This window comes from Coregonus lavaretus (genome assembly GCF_964263955.1).
Source record: "Coregonus lavaretus genome assembly, chromosome: 1".
NCBI classification, from domain to species: Eukaryota; Metazoa; Chordata; class Actinopteri; order Salmoniformes; family Salmonidae; genus Coregonus; species Coregonus lavaretus.
This window is the reverse complement of record NC_139988.1, coordinates 56,863,664-56,875,535: the sequence shown is the minus strand read 5'-3', so window position 1 is coordinate 56,875,535 and position 11,872 is coordinate 56,863,664. Positions and strand designations below refer to the sequence as shown.

At 43.5% G+C, this 11,872-nt stretch overlaps 1 pseudogene across 1 annotated transcript; it reads right to left on the bottom strand.

Annotated features, from left to right (window-relative positions):
• Positions 1 to 89: 89 nt before the first annotated feature.
• On the bottom strand, positions 90 to 4,863 carry LOC311133557 (lysophosphatidylserine lipase ABHD12-like; annotated as a pseudogene). The gene is made up of 9 exons: positions 4,733 to 4,863; positions 4,375 to 4,495; positions 4,173 to 4,278; positions 3,860 to 3,980; positions 3,743 to 3,777; positions 3,426 to 3,461; positions 2,929 to 3,058; positions 406 to 484; positions 90 to 218 (listed from the first exon to the last, which is right to left on the bottom strand). The product of its transcript is annotated as a lysophosphatidylserine lipase ABHD12-like (transcript).
• Between the last annotated feature and the right edge of the window lie 7,009 nt (positions 4,864 to 11,872).

The window sequence follows — 11,872 nt, the reverse complement described above, 5'->3', positions numbered from 1 at the left end:
GTTTATAGTTAGAATAAAACATTGATATAGAATCGGAATTGCCTTTTTTCCCAAATAGAAATTGCAATTGAAGAGTTGACAGGATTTCCTCACCCGATGATGTTTGGCAGGTGAAGGTTTTTGTACAATCCATTGTGAAGGTACCCATGGGATCTGGCGAGCGGTATCATCTTTACTCGATTCTCTGAGTTTTGAGCGCTCTGTGCAATTTCATACAGCTTGATAGGAACACAACAAAGGATTAGAGGTGGAAACTTCCTTATCTGTAAATATCATGTTTCCAGGAACCGTTCTTGCTATAGTCATTCAAACCATACAGATAATATCACAAATGTTGCCTGTGATACAATGGACAGATGACAATAGAGAAATTATTGTTAGTTACAGTAAAAGTATCAGCCACACCTGCTGAGCTATGTGGATGTGCACTATGTGGTCATCCTCTGCATGAAGTATCAGAAGAGGACTCCTCATCCTCTTCAAGCTGTAGAGACATGGTTAAACATCACTTTCATGAACAGTCAACCTCAAACTCTCAGAACAATTCTGAAACACATTTAGTTGCAGTGGGTGTAGCAGTTATTTTTTTATTTTTTTTATTTCACCTTTATTTAACCAGGTAAGCCAGTTGAGAACAAGTTCTCATTTACAACTGCGACCTGGCCAAGATAAAGCATAGCAGTGTGATAAAAACAACAACACAGAGTTACATATGGGGTAAAAAAACATAAAGTAAAAAAATACAACAGAAAATATATATACAGCGTGTGCAAATGTAGCAAGTTATGGAGGTAAGGCAATAAATAGGCTATAGTGCAAAATAATTACAATTAGTATTAACACTGGAACGATAGATGTGCAAGAGATTATGTGCAAATAGAGATACTGGGGTGCAAAAGAGCAAAATAAATAACAATATAGGGATGAGGTAGTTGGGTGGGCTAATTTCAGATGGGCTGTGTACAGGTGCAGTGATCGGTAAGGTGCTCTGACAACTGATGCTTAAAGTTAGTGAGGGAGATAAGAGTCTCCAGCTTCAGAGATTTTTGCAATTCGTTCCAGTCATTGGCAGCAGAGAACTGGAAGGAATGGCGGCCAAAGGAGGTGTTGGCTTTGGGAATGACCAGTGAGATATACCTGCTGAAGCGCAGACTACGGATGGGTGCTGCTATGGTGACCAATGAGCTAAGATAAGGCGGGGATTTGCCTAGCAGTGATTTATAGATGGCCTGGAGCCAGTGGGTTTGACGACGAACATGTAGTGAGGACCAGCCAACAAGAGCGTACATGTCACAGTGGTGGGTAGTGTATGGGGCTTTGGAGACAAAATGGATGGCACTGTGATAGACTACATCCAATTTGCTGAGTAGAGTGTTGGAGGCTATTTTGTAAATGACATCGCCGAAGTCAAGGATCGGTAGGATAGTCAGTTTTACGAGGGCATGTTTGGCAGCATGAGTGAAGGAGGCTTTGTTGCGAAATAGGAAGCCGATTTTACTTTGGATTGGAGATTCTTAATGTGAGTCTGGAAGGAGAGTTTACAGTCTAACCAGACACCTAGGTATTTGTAGTTGTCCACATACTCCTGGTCAGACCCGTCGAGAGTGGTGATTCTAGTCGGGTGGGCGGGTGCCAGCAGCGTTCGATTGAAGAGCATGCATTTAGTTTTACTAGTGTTTAAGAGCAGTTGGAGGCTACTGAAGGAGTGTTGTATGGCATTGAAGCTCGTTTGGAGGTTTGTTAACACAGTGTCCAATGAAGGGCCAGATGTATACAAAATGGTGTCGTCTGCGTAGAGGTGGATCTGAGAGTCACCAGCAGCAAGAGCGACATCATTGATATACACGGAGAAAAGAGTCGGCCCAAGAATTGAACCCTGTGGCACCCCCATAGAGACTGCCATAGGTCCAGACAACAGGCCCTCCGATTTGACACACTGAACTCTATCTGAGAAGTAGTTGGTGAACCAGGCGAGGCAGTCATTTGAGAAACCAAGGCTATTTAGTCTGCCAATAAGAATGCGGTGGTTGACAGTCGATTTGTTACCGCATATTGCAAACCTGTATTATGATATCAAAATAAAGGATGACAAGTACGCTGAAAAGTTGCAGGAACCAAAACAAATTTACAACAACATATTTTGTTTTAATTTGAACAAAAATACTTACTTTTCATTATTAGGGAAGATTGTATTGTTTTCTGCCATTGTGTCCAGGAAAAAGTACTCAAAACCTGGGAACTTCCAATAAAACTGAGGACACAATGCAGTTTAGTACATTTAGTAGTAGTAGTAGTAGTAGTAGTAGTGGTAGTGACAGATCCTCTAATAACTTAAACTCACAACTTAAATCTCACAAATACTGTACTGTGTATGAGGGGAACAAGCAACAAATGAAACATGTAAGTGTTAAAACAAACTTGAAACATAGTCCAGTCTCTTGAATGAACAATGCTTACTTTTAAAATCAAACAAATAGCAGTTAAACATAATCATGATTTAAATAATGAAAAACCTTACAGTGGAATGAAATACACATCTCTCTGGAGTGTAAGACAAAGGCATTACAGGGAAAGTTTAAGTTAATCAAGGTAAATGTAATAAAGGTAATCAAAGGTAATATTGTGTCTGCTTATGCAGATGCAATATTAGTTTTGATTACCTTTGTCTTTATGAAATTTGCCTTACACTTCAATTACATTACATCTGAGACATGTATTTTATTTGACTGTTAGACTCTTCATGATTTGAATCGTGGTCATATGATTTAACTGTTATTTGTTTTAATTGAAAGCTGAGCATTGTTCATTTAAGAGACAGCTGTGTAAAGTTTGAGTTAAAGCATAATTGTGTGCAACTGTGCATTGGCATAAATAATCATTTCCAATTGCTTTCCTCAACAGACTGAAGTCACACGTAAGGTCACTCACCCAGTGCCAAGGGATTGTCCCCATAATACCACCAGACTGCTCCCACTGCGGGCTTTTACCCACTGGTACAAGTAGAGGGTGTCAGTGGTTAGACCAACTTCAGTGGGCTCGCTGGTGGAGTCCCCAAAACCTGTCAGAGTTTCTTATATCAATGGCTGTACAGTATGCAAACATACCAGACTATGTATAGGCCTATCATGTCATGTCATGTCTGTCTGCCTGAGGTAAACTTGATGCAGTTGTACACCGATTTGTAAATGACCACAAGAGGGCAGTCAGAGGCAAAACAACCCCAGAGGGTAAGGTGAACTTTACTACAGTATTTGTAATTGGGAGTTGGTTATCAGTCTCTTTACAGCAAGGTGAAATAACACACCACAAAATGAGGCTAACGTTAGGTTGTCAAGGATATGTGTATTGATTGTTAGAATTTATTTAGATTAAGTAAATAAAGCAAACATGTTTCAACAGTCTAGTAGAACTGAAGTTTAACCAACCTCTGTAGTCCAAAGCCAAAACATGGTAAGGAATACCTGGGATAGGATAAAGTAATCATTCTACCCCCCCCTTAACCCCCCCCCCCCCAAAAAAAAAAAAAAAAATATATATATATATATACATACATACATATTGTAAAGTGGTTATCCCACTGGCTATAAGGTGAATGCACCAATTTGTAAGTCGCTCTGGATAAGAGCGTCTGCTAAATGACGTAAATGTAAATGGTAATTCATTGCACTCAAAGGACAAAGGCCAATCACCAGTTTATCAATCATGCCATGTTGAAGTAATTTTTGTTGTAGTCGTCAGTCACTTACATTTATTACTCCCACACGGTGACTTGCTGCCCTGTTTGAAATAATGTGTACTTTTACATTCAAAGTGAGAACATTTGCAATATTATTGTGTAGCAATCCATTGTTCTTGCTACCTTGTGCCTCCATTGCCATGGAGATAAATAATGATCAGATTTCCAGCTCCCAAAGAATCTTGGTACCATTCCAAGTCCTTTCCCTAAGGCCTCCTTCCACTGACTTTCAGGGACTGTGTGCCTTGAAGATATTGTACAGCGACAACACTTGTAAGGGACTATGTACTGAATTTGATGTATAAAGTTCAATGCTGTCTTTATAAAGCTACACTGTCCAGTGGCAGTGAATGTACTTCAGATGTAAGGTAGGTAGGCTACATTAACCGTAACTCACAATGTAACCTGGAGAAAGGGTTTATGTTAGCCTACTCACCATACGCCCAATGAGATCACTTGCTCGGATGTAAGGTACATGTTCACTGTGTGGTTAAGAGACAGGTCGGCTGGCTGGCTATGGTCGACCAAGAATGGGACCCTGACTAAAAACAAGGAGAGAATATATACTAATTACTCTGATTTGTTATTCCTAAATTTGTCCAGTATTTTGGATAATTCTCATGATTACACTCGCTCACCTCTGTGAGAATAAACCAGGTGTTTAATGATGTCAGGGAACAGTCCCATCATGAAAGGCACAGAAACATTAATGACACACAGCCAGGAGACCACTTTTGATCCCACCACAACAAACGGGAGCTAGGTCTGAGACAGAGATAGTGAGAGAAAATGCATCATCACTTCCCCAAATGCAAGAAAAAAAAAAAAAAAAGCATAAACATTACAATGACAACTGGTCCATGCTGTGTCAGCTGACGTTACATTGGCATTGAAGCGCATGTTTCGCCAATAATAGGCCTATTTACTAGACTAGACTATAGTCTAGGCTAGACGAGAGGATCATTTTACGCAGTGCTAGTGCGATGCGCAGCCTACCAACTAACCTCCGCTGCGCACTCTGACTCCTTAGTTTTATTTCCGGCAGTCTTCTGCTCCTCCGAATCACTGTCACCGGTCCTCTTCCTCATCCTGGGACGTTTACTAACCGAGCCACCAGTTCTCTGCATCTGTAATGCAGCCGTTCTGGTCTGATTTAAATTGACATCTAGGCTATGTGACTAACGACTTTATGGCCTACCGTACGTATGTTTTTTAGTCTACCTCCGAGGCTCTATGGGTGAAATAACAGTAGTCCCACATTGTTGATAAGGAAATGCGGGAGGAGTTAAGCGGGTTTAAGGTAACCTGTGTATGTACAAGCCATGCAATAATGCTTCCGGTCTACCTTGTGAATTTACAAATTAGAAATATGTGTGGCAATCATAAGGATAACAGTCTTTCATAGAACCCAATCCCATCGCACAAAGGCATACTTCAGTTTATACACTAGATGGGGACATATGATACTTGTGTTAGAGGGTTCTTTTCACATGGCACATATACAATTCAGTAGTCTACCTACAGTGTAGGCCTTTATGAATAAGGAATTTGATGTTGTAACATGTTGGAAGTGTTGGAAGTTTTCATGTTTTATGACCACAGCAATGCAGCATTGAGATCCACTGTGCTTCAATGTACAATGGCATGCACTGAGTGTACAAAACATTAGGAACACCTGCTCGTTCCATGCCAGACTGACTAGGTGAATCCAGGTGAAAGCTATGATCCCTTATTGATGTCACTTGTTAAATCCACTTCAATCAGTGTAGATGAAGGGGAGGAGACAGGTTAAAGAAGGATTTTCAATCCTTGAGACATGGATTGGGTATGTGCCATTCAGAGGTTGAATGCGCAAGACAAAATATTTAAGTGCCTTTTGAACGTGGTATGGTAGTAGGTGCCAGGCGCACCGGATTTGAGTGTGTCAAGAACAGCAATGCTGCTGGGTTTTTCACACAACAGTTTCCTGAGTGCATCAACAATGGTCCACCACCCAAAGGACATCCAGCCAACTTGACACAACTGTGGGAAGCATCCCTGTGAAACACTTTCGACACCTTGTAGAGTCCATGCCCCGACGAATTGAGGCTGTTCTGAAGGCAAAAGGGGGGGCAACTCAATATTAGGAAGGTGTGCTTATTGTTTTGTACAGTCAGTGTAAGTTTAGTATCACCTTTCAACAGATCAATCCGACTTTTCAAACCTGCTGAAGGCGTGGTAAACACAGTGGTGGAAAAAGTACCCAATTGTCATACTTGAGTAAAAGTAAAGATACCTTAATAGAAAATGACCCAAGTTAAAGTGAAAGTCATCCGGTAAAATACTACTTGAGTAAAAGTCTAAAAGTTTTTGGTTTTAAATATACTTAAGTAACAAAAGTTAATGTAATTGCTAAAATGTACTTAAGTTTCAAGACAGTAGAGATGGCCAGGGATGTTCTCTTGATAAGTGCATGAATTGGACCATTTTCCTGTCCTGCTAAGCATTCAAAATGTAACTAGTACTTTTGGATGTCAGGGAAAATGAATGGAGTAAAAATTACATTTAGGGATGTAGTGAAGTAAAAGTAAAAGTTGTCAAAAATATTAATAGTAAAGTACAGATACCGCAAAAAACTACTTAAGTAAAAATGCTTTAAAGTACTACTTAAGTACTTTACACCACTGGGTAAACACTACCCCCTTCTCTACTAGGGACATGCTTGAGGTGGTCTCCCACAGCTCTGCGTATGTCATATTCTGTGGCCTTGCTGTTCCATTTCTTGACTGCGCCTGCAACACAGAAAGAAACATTTAGTTATATTATACTGAACAAAAATATAAACGCAACATTTCAAAGATTTTACTGAGTTACAGATCATATAAGGAAATCAGTCAATTGAAATCAGTCAATTATGCCCTAATCCATGGGTTTTACATGACTGGGAATACAGATATGCATCTGTTGGTCACAAATACCATTAAAAAAAGGTAGGGGCGTGGATCAGAAAACCAGTCAGTAGCTGTCGTACACATTGATTCAGAGCATCCCAAACAGGCTCAATGGGTGACATGTCTGGTGAGTATGCAGGCCATGGAAGAACTGAGATATTAAGGAATTGTGTACAGATCCTTGCGACATGGGGCAGTACATTATCATGCTGAAACATGAGGTGATGGCGGCGGATGAATGGTACGACAATGGGCCTCAGGATCTCGTCACGGTATCTCTGTGCATTCAAATTGCCATCGATAAAATGTAAATGTGTTAATTGTCCGTAGTTTATACCTGCCTATACCATAACACCACCGCCACCGTGGGGCACTCTGTTCACAACGTTGACATCAGCAAACCGCTCGCGCACACAACGCCATACACGTGGTATGCGGTTTTAAGGCCGGTTAGACGCACTGCCAAATTCTCTAAAACAACGTTGGTAGAGAAATGAACATTCAATTCTATGGCAACAGCTCTGGTGGACATTTCTGCAGTCAGCATTTCAATTGCACGCTCCCTCAACTTGAGATATCTGTGGCGTTGTGTGACAAAACTGCACATTTTAGAGTGGCCTTTTATTGGCCCCAGCACAAGGTGCACCTGTGTAATGACCATGCTGTTTAATCAGCTTTTTGATGCCGTACCTGTCAGGGGGATGGATTATCTTGGCAAAGGAGAAATGCTCACTAACAGGGATGTAAACAAATTTGTGCAGAACATTTTAGAGAAATACGATTTTCGTGCGTATGTAAAATGTCTGGGATCTTTTATTTCAGCTCATGAAACATGGAACCTTACATGTTGCGTTTATATTTTTGTTCAGTGTATATAAAACACTCAAAGTAATGGATATGTAGTATCTATGGCCTCGGTTACACCCGGCACTTAAATGCGACTTCTGTCATCCGATCACTCCAAGCTGCACAAAAGTCACATTGTGCTCGCAATAGGTTCAGATCTGCCAGGACTGGCATTGTGTTCGGAAATTTGATATAGTCTGGATGCAATCAGGCCACCAAATATATGCATAGGCAATGTAAAGAGATGTGGGGAAATGTACATTCTACACAAATTACTTTCATAAAAACAAAGAACAAATGTGTGTGCCTGAGGGGAAATACACTTTCATACAGCCAAAAGGGGCGAGAAATTACATGAATATCGGTGGACAATTTGAACTAATGTAAATTAACATAGATGATGGAACATATTCCCTTTTGCTTATGAGATGAACCGCTATGGTGACAAATATCTAACATCTAAACCATGTGACCTCTCACCTCACTGGCTGTAGTAGTGTTCTTCCTAACCAGTCCCTCAACAGCTCTCTGATTGAGCGCCACCCTCACTGGGTCTTCAGAGGAGAGGAAGGCTGGGGAGAGATGGAAGGATGAATCAATCAATCATTCAACAAGTCAGTAAAATAAAGAGATCTCCCACCCATGAAGAGACCTATATACTGTATCTTACCCTCAAGAGGTCTCGGAGGTAGCGAGGCGGGGCGGCTTGGCTCATCTCCTGGTCAGTAGGGGGTGAGCGAATCATCACTGGCTCATAAACACACAGGACAGGGACATAGAGCCTAGTTAATACATCACTACTATAGAGAGAAATAGAAATGGCGTCTTTTTGTAGGCACAGTCAATCACACACAATCAACAACAATGTCATAAATACACATACAGTGCCTTGCAAAAGTATTCATTCCCCTTGGCGTTTTTCCTATTTTGTTGCATTACAACCTGTAATTTAAATGGTGCGCAATCTAAGTGTCACATGATCTGTCAAATGATCTCAGTATATATACACCTGTTCTGAAAGGCCCCAGAGTCTGCAACACCACTAAGCAAGGGGCACCACCAAGCAAGCTGTCACGATCGTTAGAGTGAGTGGACCAAGGCGCAGCGTGAAAGGTGAACATATTTATTAAATAATGAAAACACGAACAAAAACAACAAACGATAACGTGACGTCCTCGGTCAAACACAAACCACACTGGAACAAGATCCCACAACCACTGTGGGAAAACAGGCTGTCTAAATATGGTTCCCAATCAGAGACAACCAGCCACCGCTGACACTCGTTGCCTCTGATTGAGAACCATTCTGGCCAACATAGAAATACAACAACTAGACACGAAAAACAAATGAAAACTCACACCCTGGCTCAACATACTAGAGTCCCCAGAGCCAGGGCGTGACAGTACCCCCCCCCAAAGGCGCGGACTCCGACCGCGCTAACCAAACACCACAGGGGAGGGACCGGGTGGTCACTCCGCCTTGGCGGCGTATCCGGCTTCGGGCATGATCCCCACTCCCTCTCTAACCCCCCAAAGTACCCCTGGTCCGGTCTGGCCCTGCTGACCGGAGCTGGACTGCACACTGGTGGAGCGGATTGCTCTAGCTCCGGCGTGAAGCAGCTGACCCGTGCCGAACCAGGCACCGGTGGAACAGGCACGGGCTGTGCCGGACTGACGACGCACACCACTGGCTTGGTGTGGGGAGCAGGAACGGGCCGAGCCGGGCTGACGAAACGCACCCCTGACTTGGTGTGGGGAGCAGGAGCGGGCCGGACCGGGCTGACGAAGCGCACCACTGACTTGGTGCGGGGAGCAGGAGCGGGCCGGGCTGACGAAGCGCACCACTGACTTGGTGTGGGGAGCAGGAGCGGGCCGGACCGGGCTGACGATGCGCACCATAGGCTTGGTGCGTGGAGCAGGAACAGGCCGGGCTGGGCTGACGACGCGCACCACAGGCTCGATGCGAGGAACAGGAACAGGCCGGACCGTACTGGGGACACACACCACTGGCCCTACGCAGGGATCAGGAACGGGCCGGACCGGACTGGTAACACACCCCAGTACCTCTCGCCGTGCCTCTACACTTTCCCTCTCCTCTGTGACCAGTGGCCCCCTTAACCTGGCGGCCTCCTCTGCAACCCCGCTGGACCACTCTATAGCGGCCTCCTGCTGCCCCGTCGTCCACGGCGTGAGCCCCCCCTTAAACATTTTCTGGGGGTCTCTCCTCCCCGTGGGCCAGGCCCAGCCAAGGTTGATGTCCTTTAGTGATACCTCTGGCGCTGGCTCCTGGACACGCTGCTTGGTCCAGTGTTGGTGGGATCTTCTGTCACGATTGTTAGAGTGAGTGGACCAAGGCGCAGCGTGAAAGGTGAACATATTTATTAAATAATGAAAACACGAACAAAAACAACAAACGATAACGTGACGTCCTCGGTCAAACACAAACCACACTGGAACAAGATCCCACAACCACTGTGGGAAAACAGGCTGTCTAAATATGGTTCCCAATCAGAGACAACCAGCCACCGCTGACACTCGTTGCCTCTGATTGAGAACCATTCTGGCCAACATAGAAATACAACAACTAGACACGAAAAACAAATGAAAACTCACACCCTGGCTCAACATACTAGAGTCCCCAGAGCCAGGGCGTGACACAAGCGGCACCATGAAGACCAAGAAGCTCTCCAAACAGGTCAGGGACAAAGTTGTGGAGAAGTACAGATCAGGGTTGGGTCATAAAAAAATATCCCTTGGAGCACCATTAAATCCATTATAATTTTTTTTGAAAGAATATGGCACTAAAACAAACCTGCCAAAAGAGGGCCGCCCACCAAAACTCACGGACCAGGCAAGGAGGGCATTAATCAGAGAGGCAACAAAGAGACCAAAGATAACCCTGAAGGAGCTGCAAAGCTCTACAGCGGAGATTGGAGTATCTGCCCATAGGACCACTTTAAGCCATACACACCACAGAGCTGGGCTTTACGGAAGAATGGCCAGAAAAAAGCCATTGCTTAAAGAAAAAAAGAAGCAAACACGTTTGGTGTTCACCAAAAGCAATGTGGGAGACTCCCCAAACATATGGAAGAAGGTACTCTGGTCAGATGAGATTAAAATTGAGCTTTTTGGCCAACAAGGAAAACGCTATGTCTGGTGCAAACCCAACACCTCTCATCACCCCGAGAACGTGGTGGTGACAGCATCATGCTGTGGGGATGTTTTTCATTGGCAGGGACTGGGAAACTGGTCAGAATTGAAGGAATGATGGATGGCGCTAAATACAGGGAAATTCTTGAGGGATACCTGTTTCAAACTTCTAGAGATTTGAGACTGGTACGGAGGTTCACCTTCCAGCAGGACAATGACCCTAAGCATACTGCTAAAGCAACACTCGAGTGATTTAAGGGGAAACATTTAAATGTCTTGGAATGGCCTAGTCAAAGCCCACCAGCGGAACCCATGCAACTTGAAGGAGTTGGAGCAGTTTTGCCTTGAAGAATGGGCAAAAATCCCTGTGGCTAGATGTGCCAAGCTTATAGAGACCTACCCCAAGAGACTTGCAGCTATAATTGCTGCAAAAGGTGGTTCTACAAAGTATTGACTTTGGGGGGGGGGGGGGGTTTGTTATCAAACTGTCATCAATGTCTGGAATTCTCTGGATTTATAGTGTTTTCAAGACAACTGTGAACTCTGAAAAACAAGGTCGAATCATGACGTCAGTGATCTTCTGGTCAGAGCTCTAGAAAGAAGCCAGAGTTCCCGACCTGGAATTCCGAGTTGGATGACCATTCAAAACTTATTTCCAAGTTGTTTTGAACTCACTGAAGTCTGAGATTTCCCAGTTCCGAGTTTCCAGTTGTTTTGAATGCGGCAGAAGTCATGCTGGATTGACAGCATGGCCAATGTATTCAAGCTTTTCTGGCCCATGGTGTGTTTTGCGAGTGAATGTTTATCCTTTTAAGCTTGGAAAAGAGACCCTTAAACCCAGACTTGGACCACACACCCTCTCCACTGAATAGCAGGCTAGTGATTGCTTTGCAAAACTTGCAGTTAGCCACTCATTCCTTCCAAACCACTCATTGTTGAATTTGCGATTTCCAACTTGTTGTGTAATGTTTATGTCCAATGGCCGATGAGCACTGATACGTTTTATCTATAATTTATCTTCATATGTAAAGGATTGAATTCATGATGATGACTGCTAGCTTGCTAGCTAAGATTTTGAAAGTATGATGTTGACATGTTCAGTCCAATCAAAGCTAGTGTAGATATCATGTGATTTGACATAATTGTATCTGTGGCCAATGACCTTGAGCCTTCTTGGATGGGCACTTCTAATGTAACTCTATAGCAGCACC